We start from the raw sequence: 19,701 nt of genomic DNA on the forward strand, positions 1-19,701 counted from the left end.
AAATTAAATGTTTTGCTTATCTGGATTTGATTCAAAAGGCACATTAAAGATTATTTCATAAAAACAAACAAAGCAAAACAACTAGAGAAGAAAATGATGGCATATAGCCTGTGGTTTGTGCGGTCTAATTGAGTACAAAGAGCTTTTTGAACATCCTGTTTTCCTGGAGAGGGCACTCACTCGCCTTTGAACAAGAAAGTCATTCTGTTTTGTCAATTCTGTCCCTATGAAAGCTTATTTATTTCAAACTACCCTGGAATTTTCAATATCTGGGTGGTTAGGAGGTGCACAACCTTGGTTTAACACACATACTTGGAGGCCATTGACCTGAAAAATCAAGTCATGGACTGAATAAATTTGTATAGACCAAATGAAGATTTTAATGAATCCTGTACACTTCCACAAAAAATATATATCTGTCCTTAGTTCATCAACATTTTCCAATGAAATACAACTATGCTAAGTCTTAATGAGAAACAAGCTTAAACAATAACTTCCACAGAAGTTTTAGTGACAGTGATGTTGTTTTAGAATTGTTTCCAGGCTCTAGGAAAAAAAAAAAAAAAAAAAAAAAAAGACATATGTAAAGATATTAGAAGGTAAAAACTACAAGATAATGATGAACCTGAACATTCAGTTTGGAATTTGAACTTGAATTAAGCACTGAGAATATCTTTGATTCTCATTTTGTAATTCCTGTGTGTCTAACAACAGAATGAGGTGAAAGGTTTATTCCTTTGAAATATTTATGCAAAAGACAGATTACTTCTTTGAAACACATACTTTAATTCACATCTCCAGTAATGATCAGTTTAATAAGGCCTTTTGTATTTTACTGGGCATCTAGCTTTGCTGTCATGAAATTAAGTATATTTAGAAACAGCATATAAAGGCAGAGTCAATGACTGATTTTACAAAGGTAGGTAAATGAAGGGCTGGTGCTACGAATTCAACCATTTCTAATTTACACCCAGTTCTTGGCTCATGTGCATTTTTACATGGAGTTTTTGACAGCATTTGGCTAGGCCATTGTGTGTAATATATCTTTTGACTCCATCAGATATCCATTATCACTGGTAATAGGAACTGCCAAATCTTAACGTCTTTTAGTGCAAGAGGTCTCAGAGATGTTTTCTTATCAACACACAACTCTTCCAGCCAGCTCCCAGGCAGAGAATCCTGTCATTAGAATTGGCTTAGATTAACCTCTTCATTCTCCTACACATACTGAAAGTGTTATTTCATATATCAAACAATGAGCTTTCAATATTATTGCGTTGCTGTACTAAAGAATTTCAAATTTGATAGATAATCTCTATTAATTAAGAATCATATAGGGTAAAGTTGTAAATTTTTCCCGCAGAAGACATACAAACAATTAAAAAAAAAAAAAAGCACCACCTCTATTGTTTAGAATTACAAGCAGAATTAGTTTCAGCCATAGATAAAATTGAATCAAACATATCATTTCAAAGAACTGAATGAAGAAAGAAAATTGTTATTTTTATCTAAGGATTTTCATGAATGCTACCCATAAAAATAACAGTACTACAAAGAAATGCTGAGATTAAAAGTTGAACTTATTGTACTTATTTTTTGACGGAAAAAAAAAAAGCTAATGTGTGTAATCTTATATAAACTTTGTTAATTTTTTGTTTTTCTAGGTTCTCTCATGCACATTCTCTCTACAAGCGACTCGGTGTTCATTCCTCAGTAAACCAATTACTTCAGCACTATATTGGATTTACATTCACGGCTCTCACTCTACTTTCATTTCCATGAAATCTTATTCAAGATGCACAAGAGAAAGGCCAAAGGAAACTGAAATCCAGGGGATTGGCCAGGTTTGACAGGAACTCCTGCTACAATCCTTCCCTGCAAGAATACAAGGAAATTCTTCAGAGGCACTCTGAGCATAATTTGCAGTGACTGCAGTGTCAGTATTCAAACATGTAGGACAAGACCAAGATCCTTAGATCTACTTCTTACCCTTTTAAGTTCTGATTCTTGTTTATCATCAGTCTGCTCAGATGTTTCACAAGGATACATCACAGAACATACCTTAATGGAGGACTAGTGACTGCAAAATCCTCCTGACCTTTGAAGATCATTGAATGCTCAGTGCATCCTCACAAAGTGCAAAAATTCATCCCAGCTCCTTTGTAAAGAAGCCAAGATTCTTGTCATGTGATTACAAATAAGTTATTTAAAATTGTTTAAAATTATCAAGTTTGAAAGCTTTTGAGAAAGTATCCATTTTGTCTTTACTAAACTGAAACAGGGCTGCACTGCTTTTGTGTTTATCATTTCTTCAGTTTCTCCTCTCACTTTCTCTCTCAATGTAATATTTTCAAGTTTTGTTACAAATTCTGCTATAATTTCTCAGTAATCTGAGAGTATAACCACAGATGCAGTTTTGAGGTTGCCAGCAGTTCCTGCTACTGGCAATTTTCCGTCAGTCTTGTTAAGAAAGTTGCCACAGTTTTACCACAAATAGTAAGTCTGTGGCATGCTCCAGAATTTGCATACAATTGCCATTAACTTACCGAAATGATCATTTCTGTTAACAATAGCTCTCTAAATTGCTTGAAAATTGGGCATCACCCAAGCCAATCTGTTTTACATTATGCAAAGTATTTTAATGTGAAATTTTTAATAAAAATCATCACTAAAACCTCATTATGAACATGCCTGCTATCAGCAGGACCCAAAAATCAAATTGTATATTTGCTTTCTGGATTATTCATACTGCTTTTTTTTCACACATACACACACAAATAATTTGAAGTATATTTAGACAAAATTTAAGTACAAGTTATTTAGTTAATGTTATTAAAATGCATATTCAGCAAATTCATTTGACTGCTTTAGCTCACACATTCATGAAGCTTCTGAATTCACACAGTGTTTCTAGATCAGGGTAAAATTTATACTAAACTGTGTTCGTGTTGCCTATCGTTTTTATAGGATAAGTAAGTGGTACGTACAAAGCTACATTTAAAAAATCTAAGATTATTACAAGCATTTGTACCTAGAATGAGACAAAGCTTTTGTGGTTAAGGATTTTAATGAAATATGATCAACCTTCACCCAAATTATTAATTTGGATAAAGTTGCAGTTGTAATAATTTATTATTATTTTTCTTAACAGCTCTGGAAATCCACACATCTTATATGGTTTCCATTATATTATTTATTATGGTATGCATGTAACAGTATAAAATCAATTGTCCCAAACAAATTACATTTTAAATAATGATTTTGACTTGGGACATTCTGTAATACAAGACTCTTGCTTTCCTGAGTTGCATATTCAAAAAGACTAAACAATTAAAAGTGAAATTTGTTCTTGTAGTCAGAATTCCTCAGGATTTTTAACCATTTTAATTCCAGCCATTCAGCATATAATTTCTCCACAGCACATGAAAATCAGGTGTGCCATTACATGTGCATCTTGCTTATATTTGTGCTTCATCTTTTCACTGGTTAGCATAACTCTGAGAAGGATGGAACAGTTTAAATACTCTGAAGTCTAGTGGTTTTGATCTAAGAAAACATTGTGGCTGGTCAAATAGGAAAAGTATTTCTTAAAATGCTAGGGAAATCAGTTTTTAATTAAAAAATTCACCTATTCAGCAGGTTTTAATTCTTTCTGAGGAGCTTTGACAGTATATCAAATTTTGCAGTCATTAAATACTGACAATGTAATGAAGTTGCCTTCTCTCACGATTATATCATTCTCTCCATTACTGAAAAGATTTTTGTCCAACCATTCACTTAATGGTGTTTTCTTTGCTAAAAATGTAATATGTTTTGTTGATAAAAATGGAATCCAGCTGCTCTTCAATGTGGAAATTAATTTTCCAAGCCTCTGCTGTTTTGAAGGCTGGCACAAGGGTAAATCTACAAATCCCAATGAGTTTCACTAGTGTTGGCTGTCTTTGAAAGAAAACAGATGCTGGCATTTCAGTTCTGTGCTGAGAAGGCCCTACCCAATGTGACTTTTTTGATTTTGGAAGCCAGTTAAAAGTTTTAGGACAATAATTGGGCACTTTCGTATATATAACCTTTTGGCATCTACCTAGTATTAGACTGCTTAATTTTGATAGGAGATAGCACAGCTGTGTTCAAGATCCTCATTCATTCTCATCTGTCTGAAAGTGGAAATTTAATAGAGCAAAAGTGTTGTAAATATATGGACAAACATTGAGCTGAAATGTCCATTAAAATTCACATTCAAAATCATTACCTTAGAACTCATCTCAGTCTGATATCAACATTTATAGCACTGGTCTCATTCTCACATGTATTTCATCTTTTGACACACAGCTTGGGCACGTTGATAGAAAATATTTCTTTCTATCATAAGACTTAACTAATTGATCATCAGGTAATGAAGATCTAGACTATCAGTAAAATTTTTCCTGAGAATGACTCATCTTTATAAAGTGTTATTTCCTCTTGACTTGGTGGCAAGTTTGTCACACAGCTCAGTAGAATTAGTCTTGATTAGCATTCTTAGGATGCTCTTTGTCTGTGGGGATGTTCATAAATTGTCTGATTAACATTTCTGAAATATTATTTACTGTTATATTGCTTGTCTTGTGTGATTCCACTCACTGTACTATATATATATAACCTAAAACTGAATTTCTTAGTGGCTTTACTGCTCTACCCAAGCTAGACAACAGATTTCAATATCTCCTGCAGGTTCCTCTAGACAGAAATGTAATGGCCCTGTTTATTTTATTCTGTTTGTTATAAAAACTCAGGAGCTTGACCATATACATCACATTGCACGTGATCTACTAACCAAATACAAAGATCAAACCAAAGCAAAGTCATATAGCAAACATCATATGAGACAAACTTTCTTCTGATTATTCATTCTTGTTTCATATTCTTCAGCTCAGAAGACTGATCTGTGAGGTTTTTTTTACAGAGGAATTTGCCTTACAATCTGCTCACAGTAACTAAGAACCATTCACTCACTTGGTCAGAGCTCTAAGCATTCATTGTCAGTATTCCACAAAGGAGTGCACTCAGGGCAGCTTTTCCTCGAATTCATGCCATCATTAGGATACTTTAATAACTGTTCCAGATATACAGTAGAAAGGTTAGACTGAAAAAGATCAAAGAGAGCACAGAAAAGAAGTTGAGAATCACATGTAGAATATAACAGGTAAAGTCTGAAAACCAGTCTCTGCTGAATTCTCATACATAACCACTGTTTGCTGTGACTGTGGAAGATTAAACCATTCTGCAATTGTTTTCAGCTGCAGTGCCTCCTTATACTAACCCTCAAGGGAAACACTTTGGAAGACTGGCTTAAGATTAAAGAAAGAAAAATGCTTCTGCATGTGGTACTGTCTGTTTGGACTTCTGAGTGAGAAGATGCAAATGAAACGACTTCTTCCAATCCCATCATTCAGAATGGATTACATTTTAAACTTCCTTTCCTTTCCTTTATGCTACCTGTCTTTATGTTCACATAATACCTGCACAAAGGTGGACTACAAATAGATTCCCTAAATATTTATATTTGCATCTGGTAAAGAAGTCTATCTCAGGGTGTCACTGGGCTGTATGCACCTCTGGAGCATTCAGGTGGGATTGAAACTCAATCTCTGAATTTACTTCAAATGGCTCTGTGCTAATTACTGCACCTCCTGAAACTTAATCACATTAGGAAGAAGTCCAAAGTAAACGCTTCCCTGTTGTCATCAGCAGAAGCTGTGGATGGAATATGCCCAGTCACAGCACCTTGCCAGAATCAACAGACTGTGGTTTCCTGTTCCAGAGGAAGGAAACAATTAGTTTTTCCCACAAGTGCATAAAAGAAGCTGCTGCTTTGTAGGTAAACATAAGCAAAAGTGTCTAAGCCATGTATGTCCATTTGCAGCCAGTTCAATCCTAAAAAACTGAGATTACTCTGCATGTATCTGAAATGAGTTCATGCTCAAGTAACCCAACATGAAATTTATACTCAACAGCTAACAAACTATAGTTCTTGAAACACACACCATTCCTCTATTTTAAGCAATGCAAAATTCTGTTGTACATAGTACAAATTTTGATGACACTAACAAGTTGAGTTTACAGTACTTAATTCTTCTATATCATAGAATGGTTTGAGTTGGAAGTGACCTTCATGATCATCTAGTTCCAAACCCTCTACCATAGGCAGGGATACTCGCACCAGACCAGATTGCTTAAAGCCCCATCCAGCCTGACCTTGAACACCTCCAAGGTGGGAGCATCCACAACCTCTCTGGGCAAAATCTGTAGAAAAATCTGCAGAAAAACTTAAAAATTCTTTCTCAGACTACCAGTACATTTGTCCATTTAATACACATGTACAAATCTATAATTACAGACAACAGAATCAGCTCTTGTAATCTGCTAGTTAAGCAATTTAGTTCTTAACAGGTAATACTACTGTCTGAGCATGTTAATGATCTTCTGAGCACACTGCTTCTGGGATCTACACAGTAGTATTCAGCTAGCAATGCAGCAGAAACAATAACAGGCCTGTGGAGAAAGCACTCACCAGTTCTGAACATGATTTAGCTTAGTTCTTAGCATTAAAATCTCTCTATAAAAATAAGCAAATATTTTTATGTTATGTTGCATCTCCAGAAAAATGAAATTGTCTTCAGCTTAAGATTAAAATTCCAGCCACAGACACATCCAAGAAGAAAATTCATGGTTTAGTTTCCTTAGATAGCTCATACTATCATAAGAGATGAGTAACAATCTATGCTGTCATGTCCCAACTTTGGATACTCGTCTGTTGAAAAGCAAGTACTTGAAGGGTAGTTTTGTCATTGGTATTTTAGTAACTTTGGAGAAAATGAACCACCAATCTATGCTGCCAGCTTTAAATATCCCTCTTTAATGTAGGTTGCTTAATATTGTTGACTGTTTCTCATTTTACATTGTTTATGAATCCTCGAATATTTAGGATCACATGAAAAGAAAACAACAGCGTTTGGACTGTACCTCATGAAAACTCATGCAGACTGCATCGCTTCTAGAGAAAAGGGGAAAAAATGAATCTGCACCTGATTTCATTATGTTACAGGTCAAATTTAGGCTTTCTTGCATTTTAGGGCAACAGAAGCATCTTTGGGTTTCTGTGATTCTATAACCAGAAACTGGAATTTCTATTGGTATTTCCTGACCTAATTTATATGAGTTTATACATTATTCTAGTCTGCATGTAGTTTGAGAAAAACAAATGCAACTTTTACAGACACCAAATTGCTAGAACAGTAGATGAAGCAGAGCAATTGAAGCAATCTGGGGTCTCACCAGGTCTGCTTCCAGCGTTATGTCTCTGTACCCTTAGTACCCTACAGATTTTTCCTTAGTAATCTCTGAAAGGTATTTTATCTTTCCTGGATGTATTGTTTTTGACTTACCTACCCAAAAGCAAAACACTGGATCCTTGCTTGCTTTTATAATTTCCTTTTCTCAGTGTTATCCCTTTATGATGATTAGGGACTGCCAAGGACCTTGAGCTTTTAAGAAACTTCATAGATAAGCCTCTTTGAACAGCAGCAGCCAACAGGGCATGTTTCCTCCACACAGAGCATAACCTTGTCTACCCACTCAAGTCACCAGAGGCTTAGCCACTGAGGTCAGTGGAAGTAGGATGAGGCCCTATTTCTTTACCATTTACCTTGTTGCTCAACTGCTGTCGAGTTTGTAGAGCAGCAGCAGGAGTTCAGATGACGTAGGAGTCCTCAGTTTTATACAGCCTTGCAATACTCTCGGCTTCAGAAGAGAGCATGATAATCCTCAAATGATACTGTTGGCTTCTTGCGCCGTTGCTTGGTAATGAAAACAGAGAAATGCTTCCAGCAGTGAGCCATCACCCTTCAGTCCTTAAGGGAAAACACACACGTGAAGAGAAGCACACAAGTATGCATCCATGTGCAGGCACAAACACATATGGCTCACATATATACCAAAATGACTGTCCAGAGCCATGACTAGTCTATGAAAAAATCTTATCTTGTTTAGATTAAGATATACCTCACCTCTTAAGCCTTTTCCACTCCTGAAAGTTGTCATCTTGTTACCTCAGTGAACCACATTTTGTCCAATCCCTTGTATGTTTGAAAAATTATATGGTTAAGCAAGACATTTCATAATCATTAATCTATAGTTAACTCAGCCTGCTGTATTATGCAATACTATGAGGAACAGCTGGGGCCCACTAACCAGAAAGCACTTTTATGGTTTCTCTTAAGGGCCATTAAATCAATGTGATGAGAGCACAGCTGGAAAAAATCCTGCAAAAATTTATCAGATCCCACACAATATGTAAAGGGAGCACTTGGTGCAATTGCAGACTCAGCATCAAGCCCTCTTGGTTGAAATTGCAGGTGGAGGAAAGCTTACAGCACAGCTCACATACAGTCCTGAAAATGTCTGCTGCCTCTTGCTTTTTCTTTGTTCGTAGGGTTTTCCATTTGGACCTTACTAACTGCTATAGGCACTGTGGGTCCCTTAGGGGTAGATCAATTGAATCATGAGAGCAGCGTTTTCAGCAATTGCCACATTGCCTAAGCCTGTCAAGGTGGAACTTACTGATGTGAATGCCTGAGAAACCAGCAGTGCTGCCTCTCTTTCTTTAAGCACTTTCTGACAGGGGCCTTAAAATCTCATGCTTTCCTACTGCCCATTTTGAAACAGAAGATGGAAAAGGGGAAGAAGCTATTAATCTCCAAAACCCACATGATTCATGACTGTTCGCACATCATTGATAATGCAAAATAATTAAGAAGGAATGCTGTTACAGACTTACAATGTCCTACAGAATTAACCTCTGATGAAAAAAAAAAAAAAGCAGACTAGGAAGCAAAGTGTATATTAATCCTAGCAGAGCAGACAAAACATCATCATACCTGTTTTATGAATGTTTAATAGACTTCAAGCCCCAGAGCAATATCTTCAACACCTTTATTAAATGCCTATTAAGGAACTGATCCTAGGAGTCTCTTGAAGCCAGTGCTGCAGACTTCAACAGCATTTGGATCAGATCCATAAGTGACTCAAATATACAGTAGAAAGAGAAAACTGGAGTATTAAATAAATCCAGAGGCAGGGACAGAAGAGAAGAAACAGGGTCAAAAAGGAATGTTGCAAAAAAATAACAAGTACACTGGCCATAGAATCCAACACCTTGGGTTTTTTTGCATACTTGTCCAAAGTCATCTTGGAACATGTCTCACAGTCAGAAATACTGTGTTGTGATCTAAATGCACATTTGAAAAACTTAACATTAAAGGTCTTGAACTTAGAAGAACTTGAATTCACCTCTAGGCAGGTGCCTTTCTACTGCTTGACACAAGTGAGTGGTACAATGCCAGATGAGTTTCTACATCTATGCTCATCATGAGTGTTTTTATTTAGTTTCCTTCTTGTTTTCTTCAAAATAAGCAATCCACATAGAGTCTGCTTCCCTTCTTTGTTCCTCTATTTGTGAGATTGCTCTCTTTAAGATTCATGAAACAGCTGCTGTGTTCAACACTGTAATATTACAAAATAGCTAGAGAAGGAACTGAAGTGAAACAAGCACAGAAAAAGAAACAGAGTGGAAATATGCATGTGTGGGAGGGAGTTTTGAAGTAGAAAAGAACACCACTGCCAAATTAGAACTTAGCTATATATACTGTAGCTAACAGCTTTATGCTCGCAAAGACTTTAGGTCTATAAGGATCATGTTTGCAGATTGTACTTGGACAGTAATAACGGAACAGCATGTAGTCAGTATCATACACGTATAAAACACATTTACAAATGTGTAATATATATGCAAGTAGATATATATGTGTGTGTGTATAGAAATGATATGATCTTGATTTATGCCATGTATATTCATCTATACCTTATTTCATATACTTAGGATTCTCATACACACACCACAGAAATGATCCAAGGAATGGAACACTTGACCTATTAGGACAGGCTGAGAGCAGGGGCTTTTCAGCGTGGGGAAGGAAAGGCTCCAGGGTGATCTGATAGTGGCCTTTCAGTATTTAAAGGGGGGCTATAAGAAAGGGGACAGACTCTTTAGAAGGGTCTGTTGTGATAGGTCAATGGGAAATTGTTTCAGACTGAAAGAGGGGAGATTTATATTGGTTGTAAGAAAAAAAGTTTTTTAAAACAAAGGTGGTGAGGCACTGGAAGAGGGTTGCCCTGGAAGGTGGTGAAAGCCCCATCCTTGCAGATCTTCAAGGTCAGGCTGGATGAGGCTCGGAGTAGCCTGATCTGCCTGTAGGTGTCACATTCATTGCAGGAAATTTGTACTAGTAGATGACCTTCAGTGGTCTTTTCCAACTGAAATGATTCTATGATTCTACGTATTTCATAACATCAAACTACATGTTGCTCAAAATATGAGAAAAATCATTTCCAAATGAAATGCCTTTTTCTGCATTACTCTAAGCTAATAACTTGGTGAATTTGGTTTTCTGTAGCAATGAATGACTGAAGGACTCCCAGACAAAATAGGAACAAAGCACCTTTTCTCAGTCACAGAGGTCTATTGCAGATTTGTCATAATCTACACAAGGTGCCAAATCAGGTCCTTCTAGGGCTGAATAGGAAGACCATAGCCAGATATCCATGCAAAAGTCCGCACTTGAGTGAAGCATGTAGCTCTTTATGCTTCCTTAGACTTCTTTCTAGGATTGTGTACTCATGTACCGGAAACTACAGGAAAGAACAGTTTCAAGTGACAAGAGGACAAAGAAAAGTGACATTAAAAATATCCACCACTAGGCAATGAACTCAAAAGAAAATTCTGCTTTACACTGTACACGCTTCTGCTCTTTGCCCTTGCGTCTTCTGGAACTGCACTGAAAAACGCCAATGCCTTTAGAGGAAAACTCTGTTATAGACATAATCTTTGAATGTTAAAAGTGTAACATATACAGAAGAACCAAGGCATCACTGAGGAGAGGGGCAGCAGGTGCTCATATTCAGTAATTCTTTAACAATGTACATCTCCCCAGTGATATTTTGTGTGTGTGAGAGAGAGTGTAAAAGGTCCCACATTTTCTGCAGAAAAGAGATTCTTTCAAAAAAGCCTTTCATTTTCAAAAGTGCTATTGGTTCTTGAACATATTTTGACAGGATTGCCACTGCTGAAATCTCCTGACATAACCCAAGCAGAGTTACCCACTGCAGTAGTTCATGGTTCTTTTATTAAGGAAGTCTGAAATGAGTTTCCAAATCCAAAGCATGGAAAGCACAGAATTTCTGAACACAGAAAGCCCAGACTCCCTGGGCTGAAATGTAAAGGGAGAAATTCTATCTCCCCAAGGTTTGCCAAATGAAATGGGGAAGAGAGGGAATTAATTCTTTTTGGAAACAAGAGGGAAAACTGGAGAAAAGTTTAGGTCACAAGCGCTAAACGAATGGACAACAGAATGACTAGATGCAGCATACATTTTCTCCACTGGAGATGCAGTCTAGCACAAGGATGCCCTTGTCCTGTTAGAGCACTGTACCTTTAGATCGAGGTACAACACATAGGTGTGAGGTATGACGTACTCATAACTGGTTCTACATGTGAGGTTTATCAGTCTGTCAACAATTCCAGTAAATACCTGAAGAGTTTCAAATTCAGAATCATATTTTGGTATTAATGACATCTAATGAAAAAGAAGGTGTGACCTACCAATCTTGTTACTTCCAGTCCCAAAGGGATTTCTTCTTGTGTTAATATTTATTCATATCCAGGCAACCAGAAAAGTACAAAGTACTCATATCTGCTTCATTATATATCGAGATAATATGTGGATAATTTGGCTCATTCACACTCATGAGCAGTGCTCAACAAAATTACTCTGAAGATTTTCCTAAATATTTAATCATCTCTTAGATCAAAGTTTGCTTCTTTCAAGTTTTGATCCCATCATCTGTTTGTTCAAATTCCAACATTTTAAGAGTATTTTTTCAATGTGAACAAATACTTTATTTTTCTCCTTTAGAACCTTTTTCATCCTCCACTCCAGCTCAATATTCCATTGCATTTTTTTGCCAGATGAAAGATGGCAGCAGAGGAGCAGTCTGGCATGGAAATGCATATGAAGCAAGGTGTGGAAATGAATTCCTCCATGAGGAAAAAATAGAACCCACTGACATTCATCAATGCTTGCTGAACTTTTATGGAAGACAAACAATGTGTGTGAGTGCACTGAGGTGGTGGGTAGTGTGTTTAAGCAGTGGTGACAGCAATCTGAAAGAAAAACCACATTGAGGGTGATCATGTGCAGCTGTCACAACACAAAATGAAGAATGTCTCAATCAGTTCATTCTCACAAATTGGCTAAAGGTGGTGACAATGCTGAAATATACTGTTTTGTAGCTGAGAATTGGTTCTATCAAATAGTGTTGTTGTGCTCTTTGTATCTGTTGTATTTCCCATGGAAATAATTAGGAAACATGAGTTCTGAAGAGACCTATGAATAACATATTATCAGGTACTACTAGGATGCTGTGAGGAACTAGATATTCTACTTTGAAAACAGAGTAATGGCACAATGATTGGGTCTCTCTCCCTGTCCACTGTGCGAGGAGCTGACTTGGCTAACTGAATTGGCCATAGTGGGCAACTGTCCCCCTAAGGAAGTAGGTACCATGATTTAGACCACTAGGGTGTCAAAATATCATTGTGATGCAAATGATCAGATTGACGGTCCTTTGAAAATATCTCCCTAGTCCAAGAATCTGTACTACCACCAGGAAACAAACATTCCTGATGACATGCTGTTAACACACAATAGAAAACTTGATTAACTGCCTTTTTTTGCACCACTTTGCAGATGACTTTCTGCTTGGGAAAGCACTGTGTAAGCAGTATTTCTTTCCTGATGCATGGAACATTATTCAAAATGAAATTCCAGTCCCCTTTTGAAAGATGACTGTGTATGATATTTTCTTTTAAAAACTGAGAGGACTGTATGCTGACAGATTCTCATAACTGAACCTTGCAAAGATGGCTGGAATTGTTATAAATTTATACGGCTATTAAGATGTAGGCACTCATTAGCTTATAAAATATTGGTATGATGTGCTGATCTTGAGTTTACCACAAGATCACAGCAGCAGTGGAGCTGATGAAAAAACAACTATCACATTTCCACAGTTCCCCACTCTCTACTAATGTCTTATCTGAGTTTTAGTTGTATTTCAGTATCTGGCAATAAAGTGAGAGTTCCTTGGTATTGGTACCACAAAAGATGAATTACATCATCAGTATTCTTCAGTATCTGTGAATACATTCCTTTGGGGTTTTTTTCAAGCTCAAAGAGGGTAGATTTAGGTTAGATATATGGAAAAAATCTTATTCAGTGGTGGTGGTGAGGCAATGGAACAGGTTGCCTACTGATGTGGCTGATGCGCCATCCATGGAGACTTTCAAGGCCAGGCTGGATCAGGCCTGGGCAGCATAATCTATCCCTTGTGTCTCTGTTCATTGCAGGGGAGTCGGACCAAATAACCTTCAGGTGTCCCTTTCAACTCTAAGGACTCTGTGATTCTTAGAAGTAATACTACTAAATAAGGCCAGGGGATTTAAAGCAGGAGCATCCTTCACGACAATGACTGAAAACATGATTATCATTAATAGATATTAAATACCTTGTCCACAAAAGTGGCCTACCTCTACAAATGGAGCCCTATGCACCTTTTGTTTAAAAGAAGAATGAACTAGAAGAAATATAGCTGAAGTAAACAAAACAAACAAACAAAAAAACCTAACAAAACTAAACTGAGATATTTTTCCTAATTTCAGCAGCTTTGGACCAATTCTCCTTATCGTAAGTCCAAGTAGAACAGATGTCAAGTTAATTCAAGATTTTACAACTGTAGGTGTATCTAGATGACAGGAAAATAGCCTTATACATTTGCTTCTGAGTATCCTACATACAACAGGATTTATAAGGGATGTTTATACACCCTTAGTTTCTTGAACACTGAAAAAGAAACTTTCCCAAACAAAATGGAAATTGCATCAACTCTCTGAGCAGGCTTTAAAACTTTAGGTTATAGTACTGTGCATGTAGTTCCATCTTCTCCAGTAGTTCCCTGTCTTTCTTGAACTGAGGAACCCACAAATGAATACAGTATTCAAGATGTGGCCTCGCTGGGGCAGACAAGTATAAATCAGAGTGTATTCCTGGAGCAAATAAGCATGACAGTGTTATGAAGCGGACAGTGGAAGTACTACATAAAATCTGTTTTTCTTCTTTCATAATGTCATATTTTAGAATGGAGAGAGGTCTGAATGACAATCTATTGTCCAGCTCACTTGTTCTAGAGGAAAGTTAAAGCAAGTGCTCCGATTTCTGAACCTCTGGTCATTATGGAAGTCAAAGCAATACTACACTACAGATAGATTCAAACCTGTATTCCTAATAAGTATATATTTTTGATATATGAGTGTCTCCTTCTCTGAAAGATTGTGAAAGGGGAACCATAGATAGCTTAGTGTGTAGGATCAATTCAGCTCAGACTGTCAATAACATAGTAACTTCCATTCATCTTGAGCATTCATTTGGAAAGAAAGACTTCTTGTCAGCTCTTTAAACTTTGTCTAAATAACTTCTTTTAGCCAAAACTAAGAAGCATAGAAACAGGAAAAGCAGACAGTTTGCTAATCCAGTTGTGTCAGTTATACCGCACAATACAGTCATGGTCAGGAAAGGAGATTCAAACTGACATCAAAACTGTCAACTCTCTAAAAGCTTCACTTAGAACAAATAATTCAGGAAACATTCTGGTCTACCTTCCTAGCAAAGTGGAGAGGGATTTATTTTCTGGGAACTTAAAAAAAAACAAAACAAAAAAAAAAACAGATTCAGAAACCAGACTGCACTGCTAACTATCATAGAATTAACATTTTTAATATGTTTTTGTAGCAAAGTATGGGTGATCATGGTTTTAGCCATGAGACTCAATCAGTTTTGAGCGGTTATTAATAACAGATTAGTAGAATTTCAGTGTTGGAATGGCACAGGTAATTGAGGTTGAATGGAAAAATCTGAAATGACAATGAATTTGGATTTAGGTTTCTTTATGATTCTGCTTATAGTTGCTTTTTGATAGAACAGATTTTATGTCAGAAAATGATATTATATCTGAAAAACAAACAAACAAACAAACAGACAAAAAACAACACACCTTATTTACTGAAACTGTCTTGAAGGAGGAAAAGCTTCTAAAAATTTCCCAAAAAGGTGCTTTTGCTATTTAGGGAAGCAGATATTAATATTTCTTTTGCAAATAACTTTTTATGTTAATGTACACATTTCTAAAAGTCAATCTAAAAAAAAATACAAACATGAAAAGAATCTTTCAGCTTTCTTATTGACACTCTGGCACTAGAATTTAGAGCTAAGTTCTCTATAAAACAAATCTTCTGCTCTCCATACTTTCAGCCTGCACTCCTGTATAATGGTTATAGCAGGTGAAGCAAGTTTAGCTTATGAAAATTTCCCAATCAGAAAATAACAGCAAAACTCATCTTAGGAAGACTGTAGGATAGTTAAAAAACTCAAAGAAACATCCACTACAACACTATTCACATCTACCCAGAAATGATAATCATTTTAATATCCAAAGAGATGACAGATGTTTAAATATTTATAACCACATATGATTTAAGAAAATTATTAGAAAGCTAGCTCAAAAACCTATTTTGGTACAAGTTATATTGTATTGCCCCTTATCAATAAGAGTGATAGTATCATGCCAGAACAAAAATCTCTTCAGTCCAGCTATCTTGTATATAACATTGATCAGTAATGGATGTATGGAGGGAGATGTGAAGATAGCTTTTTTAAAACAGCCATAACACTCAATAATAAAACTTACAGACATACTGAACCAGAGGGTGAAGCCTGACCACTGGTTGTAATAGTCACAGATAGATCTACTGATCCTAAACATATGCATTGGTTTTGAACTCATTTATACTGTGGATGAATGCAAATATTTGATAATCCATTTTAATGAATTGGACTGATTATTTCATCCCTGCTATAGATTCATTTAATCTCTACCCAAAATGCTTCAGCTGAGGAGGAGGGAGTCTTAGATTTGGGGGTTGATTTTTTTGCTCTTTAAGAGCTTACTAGAATGAATATTTGAACTAGGATTTTATTTGGAGTTGTTTTCAGTTGTGGGCCCAAATGGCTTTGTTGAAAACATCTAATGTAAGGTTACTTTTAATGAAAACCAGAAGAACAGGAAAGTGAAGTCCTGATTTCAGTTGTATTTCACATCTCACCATGTGGAAGCAGTCATTGGATCACTGGATCTTTACAATTTTATAGGTAATGGACTTCAAATATATTCACTTTGGCTTAGCCTAAAATCTTGATAGGCTCCAGACATTATTATGATTATTCCAATACAGTCTTGCTCAATCCAAACACACCTACATAAGAAAGAAAAAAAGGACCGAAAAAAAGAGAATGATCTCAGATTTTGTTCAGAGAGAAAAGGAAGAAAATTTGACTGACCGCATGGACCCCTGTATGGCTTCAGAAAAGTAGAAAATGTCCACTCATAATGTTTTCATTGTTCTAGAGAGGAAAGAAAGAAGTGTGAGGGATACTTTAGATATTCTCTCTCTCTCTCTCTCTCTCTCTCTCTAGATAAATAAATAAATCTATTTTAGCTCCCAATCTGGATAGATTTTGTTTGGTTGCTTTTTGTTTTAACTTTTTAGAGAATGTAAGCTTTTTATATGCAGTCAGGCATGACTGTAACTAAATTTTCTCCAGTTTTATTTTGCTATTTTTTTCCACAGAATTAATACTTGTCAGATTATATCCTACTATAACAGGCCCAATTTTCTTACAGCACTACAGAACATAAAAATTAAACATGCTGCCAATTCCCCCAGGGAAATTGTCATAACAAGAAGTGAAACAATGTTGAGGTAATTCTATGATGGGAATTGGTGTCCCAGAAGCTGAGAGATCAATGTTGAGAATAATTATAAGATGTAATCAATTATTATCAAAAGTACTGTTGAGCCTTTGCAATCTGCAGGTAAGGTTTCTCTAGCTGAAGGGACAAATAATTCAGGGAACTAGGCTGTGATGCAGCTGTTTGCCTCCCAAACTAGTGCGGTAATATGATTGCATTATTGAAGTCTTTACATGGAAATACTGGCAAGCTTCAACACACTAGTCTTTATCTTACAAGGTAAGTAGTTGTTTGCATAGATATTTTTAAACAGGACCTGAACAAAGTCCTACTGCCAATACTATTTAGTCTCAAACAGAAAGCTTTAAAAATCACCACTGATTTGAGAAAACTGGGTATAAGGAGATGTGCTATTGCCAAAAGTCTTTGGAGGACTGGTGGGCAAATGAGACAGACTCAAGAAGCGAGAATACCCAATGATCTATTGTTTAACACCTTTGAAAGAATTTGGCACAGCATTTGGTCTGCATCTGTTCTCCCTGCCTCTCTCTGGCCAAGGTATATAACCTCTGAATACAAAAGCGTATGGTTGGAAAAAGTAATTCAAACCAAATCTACTCTGGAGTCAAAGGTCACTGTGAAGCAGAAAGGACATTGAAACACTTTAATTTCCTATTATCCTAGCAAATTTGAGAAAGAGGCTTATGTGGTCAAACATACCACCCAAATAAACTGGAATGTGATAGTTCATTTCAAACAGACACTGTGAGGGGACAGAAATCCTTAATCCACAAAGTGCACTTAAGTCAGTAACTGCACCAATGAAAAATATTAACATTTGTGTCCAGCTGGGAGCGGCTTCTGTGTAAGTTCATTCAGTCAGTTTGGAAACACATAAGATGTAAAGGAAGCCAGATTGAATGATGTGGGAGAAGGATGAGTGGAAGTTTTGCAGGGTGGAAGTGATGGGGACTGTAGGAAAGATCTAAGAATAATAACTAATGCAGTACAGGTGAGTGGAAGAACGTGAGGCATTGCAAGTGGAAAAGACTGAGAGCTCAAAGGAGAATAAAGATTGCTGTGGTACAAATGGAGGCAGATGCACACACAGAGCAAAATAAGCTTTACTTTTTCAGCTATTCGTGGAATAACTTGTCACATTTGTGGTGGTTTGGAGAGGAGATGGAGCATTTGTTCCAAGTTTGAAATGGATGTGTGAATCGAGAGCAAATGGAGTTTACAATCCAGAGAAGGAATATCCTAAGAGCATCCCCAGAAATTTTATTGCAGACATTTTTCAAGGAGGAGGGTGGGAAAAATTGACAGCTTGGCTCCTGCCATCTCAAGATATATTCTTGTACTTTCCATTTAGCTCATCAGTTTCACAGAAATAACATTCAGCTAAAATGAGCCCTTAAATTTACCATTTCCAGCTCTGTCTATTCAGAATGCAATTGCAAGAGAAGCACAATGCCATTAAAGTTAACACCTTTTAAATATTTAATTTCTTTTTTATAGGTCTAATATGCAATAATTGGCAGAGCAACTCATTTGGAAACACATAGTGCCAAAGAAAAACATTCAATATCTTTCCATTCAATGCCCTGAGCCTTTTCTCACTCCAGGGTGTAAAAACATTTGTTCTTGATTCACACAACCACTCCAAATCCTTGGCAAATTATGCAAAGGGCTGTCAGATTTAATGATGCAAGCATCTTGTTCCTTATTATGGGACTTGGACAAATAAAATCTATGCGCTGTAAAAACAGGTAATGAAGCAAAGAATCTGCTGCCTAAAGTCATCACAAAAGGATGTTTTTAATAGCATTCCATCCTGTCAGTGCTTCTCCCAGATATCAACTGTTTTTAGGGTCTGAATCTGAACTGCAGAGTGTGTGTAATTTACTGACATTTACCTCATTTTATAGATACACAGATACCCTTCTTCTAGAGACTACAGCCCCAATTCAGTAATGCAGTGAGACAGTGGTTTGATTTTAAGCACACAGTAGACTCCCAAAATAATATTTAAAGTCTTAAGTAAGTGAAGCCTCAGCAGCTTCCCTGGACATTTACAGAAAAACACATGAAAACATGTTACATCAGAAATGAAGTGCAAGTCCCCTTGCCTAGTAGCATGCAGGTTCTGTGAAGATAACTTATCCATTGGTTCAGCAGAGAAACTGAGAACAAAACAACAACACCAATAAAACTGTTATTAAATTTAATTATTCTAGATTGTTTTCCTTTCCTCCCAGAGCAACCAGAAAGAAAAAAAAAAAAAAAAATAGTAACTAAAAAATCCATTGCGATATTGTGTCCCTGCTACTATAACTACTTACTGTTCTGGTAAATGGCCCAAGCAGCTGCCTGTCAGGTGGGAAGTTTTAATCATCTGCTTCTTCAGAAAAAAAAAAAAATAGGAAAAAAAATTCCACTTATTTCCACATATTTCAACAAGCCAAGTGATTTATTTGTTTAACACCATGGACAAGCACCTTTGACTCTCTAGCCTGCATGATCAGGTAATCATTTACAGCTGGATCATCTTGAAACTGGTCTCATCATGAAATCAGAGTGAGACATGAGCTATTGCTGAGCACAGAATGTGCCCAATAGACTGTCATCATGTCCTTCCCCATTATTTTGTTTCACATTGCTTATATTGCTGTTTCTTTACTCTACAGAGTGATAGTTGAGGGCAACAGAAAGGGAAGCAGACTATTTTAACTTTGTGGAATAACA

The 19,701-nt window shown here is 36.5% G+C and overlaps 2 long non-coding RNA genes across 16 annotated transcripts in view; one reads left to right on the forward strand and one right to left on the reverse strand.

The window, feature by feature from the left end:
* The window catches only part of LOC146761417 (uncharacterized), a 93,643-nt gene extending 89,216 nt beyond the window's left edge, over nucleotides 1–4,427 (forward strand). Inside the window, exon 3 of the long non-coding RNA XR_014944067.1 lies at nucleotides 1,665–4,427. This is a non-coding gene — a long non-coding RNA (uncharacterized LOC146761417). The remainder of the gene's footprint in view (nucleotides 1–1,664) is intronic.
* The window catches only part of LOC107311762 (uncharacterized), a 99,678-nt gene extending 80,261 nt beyond the window's left edge, over nucleotides 1–19,417 (reverse strand). For 8 of the 15 annotated variants that reach the window (XR_014944057.1, XR_014944059.1, XR_014944062.1 and 5 more), the window contains exons 1-3: nucleotides 19,299–19,404; nucleotides 7,685–7,889; nucleotides 4,993–5,122 (exon numbers count right to left, since the gene is read on the reverse strand). This is a non-coding gene — a long non-coding RNA (uncharacterized LOC107311762). Of the gene's footprint in view, nucleotides 1–356; nucleotides 1,876–4,992; nucleotides 5,123–7,684; nucleotides 7,890–8,045; nucleotides 8,285–16,544; nucleotides 16,608–19,298 lie in introns of those variants that run through there. The other 7 variants (XR_014944061.1, XR_014944056.1, XR_014944063.1 and 4 more) reach the window with 5 other exon arrangements.
* Between the last annotated feature and the right edge of the window lie 284 nt (nucleotides 19,418–19,701).

The sequence above is a fragment of the Coturnix japonica genome, chromosome 3, assembly GCF_054131305.1.
Source record: "Coturnix japonica strain WE chromosome 3, WE-NBRP24, whole genome shotgun sequence".
NCBI lineage: Eukaryota > Metazoa > Chordata > Aves > Galliformes > Phasianidae > Coturnix > Coturnix japonica.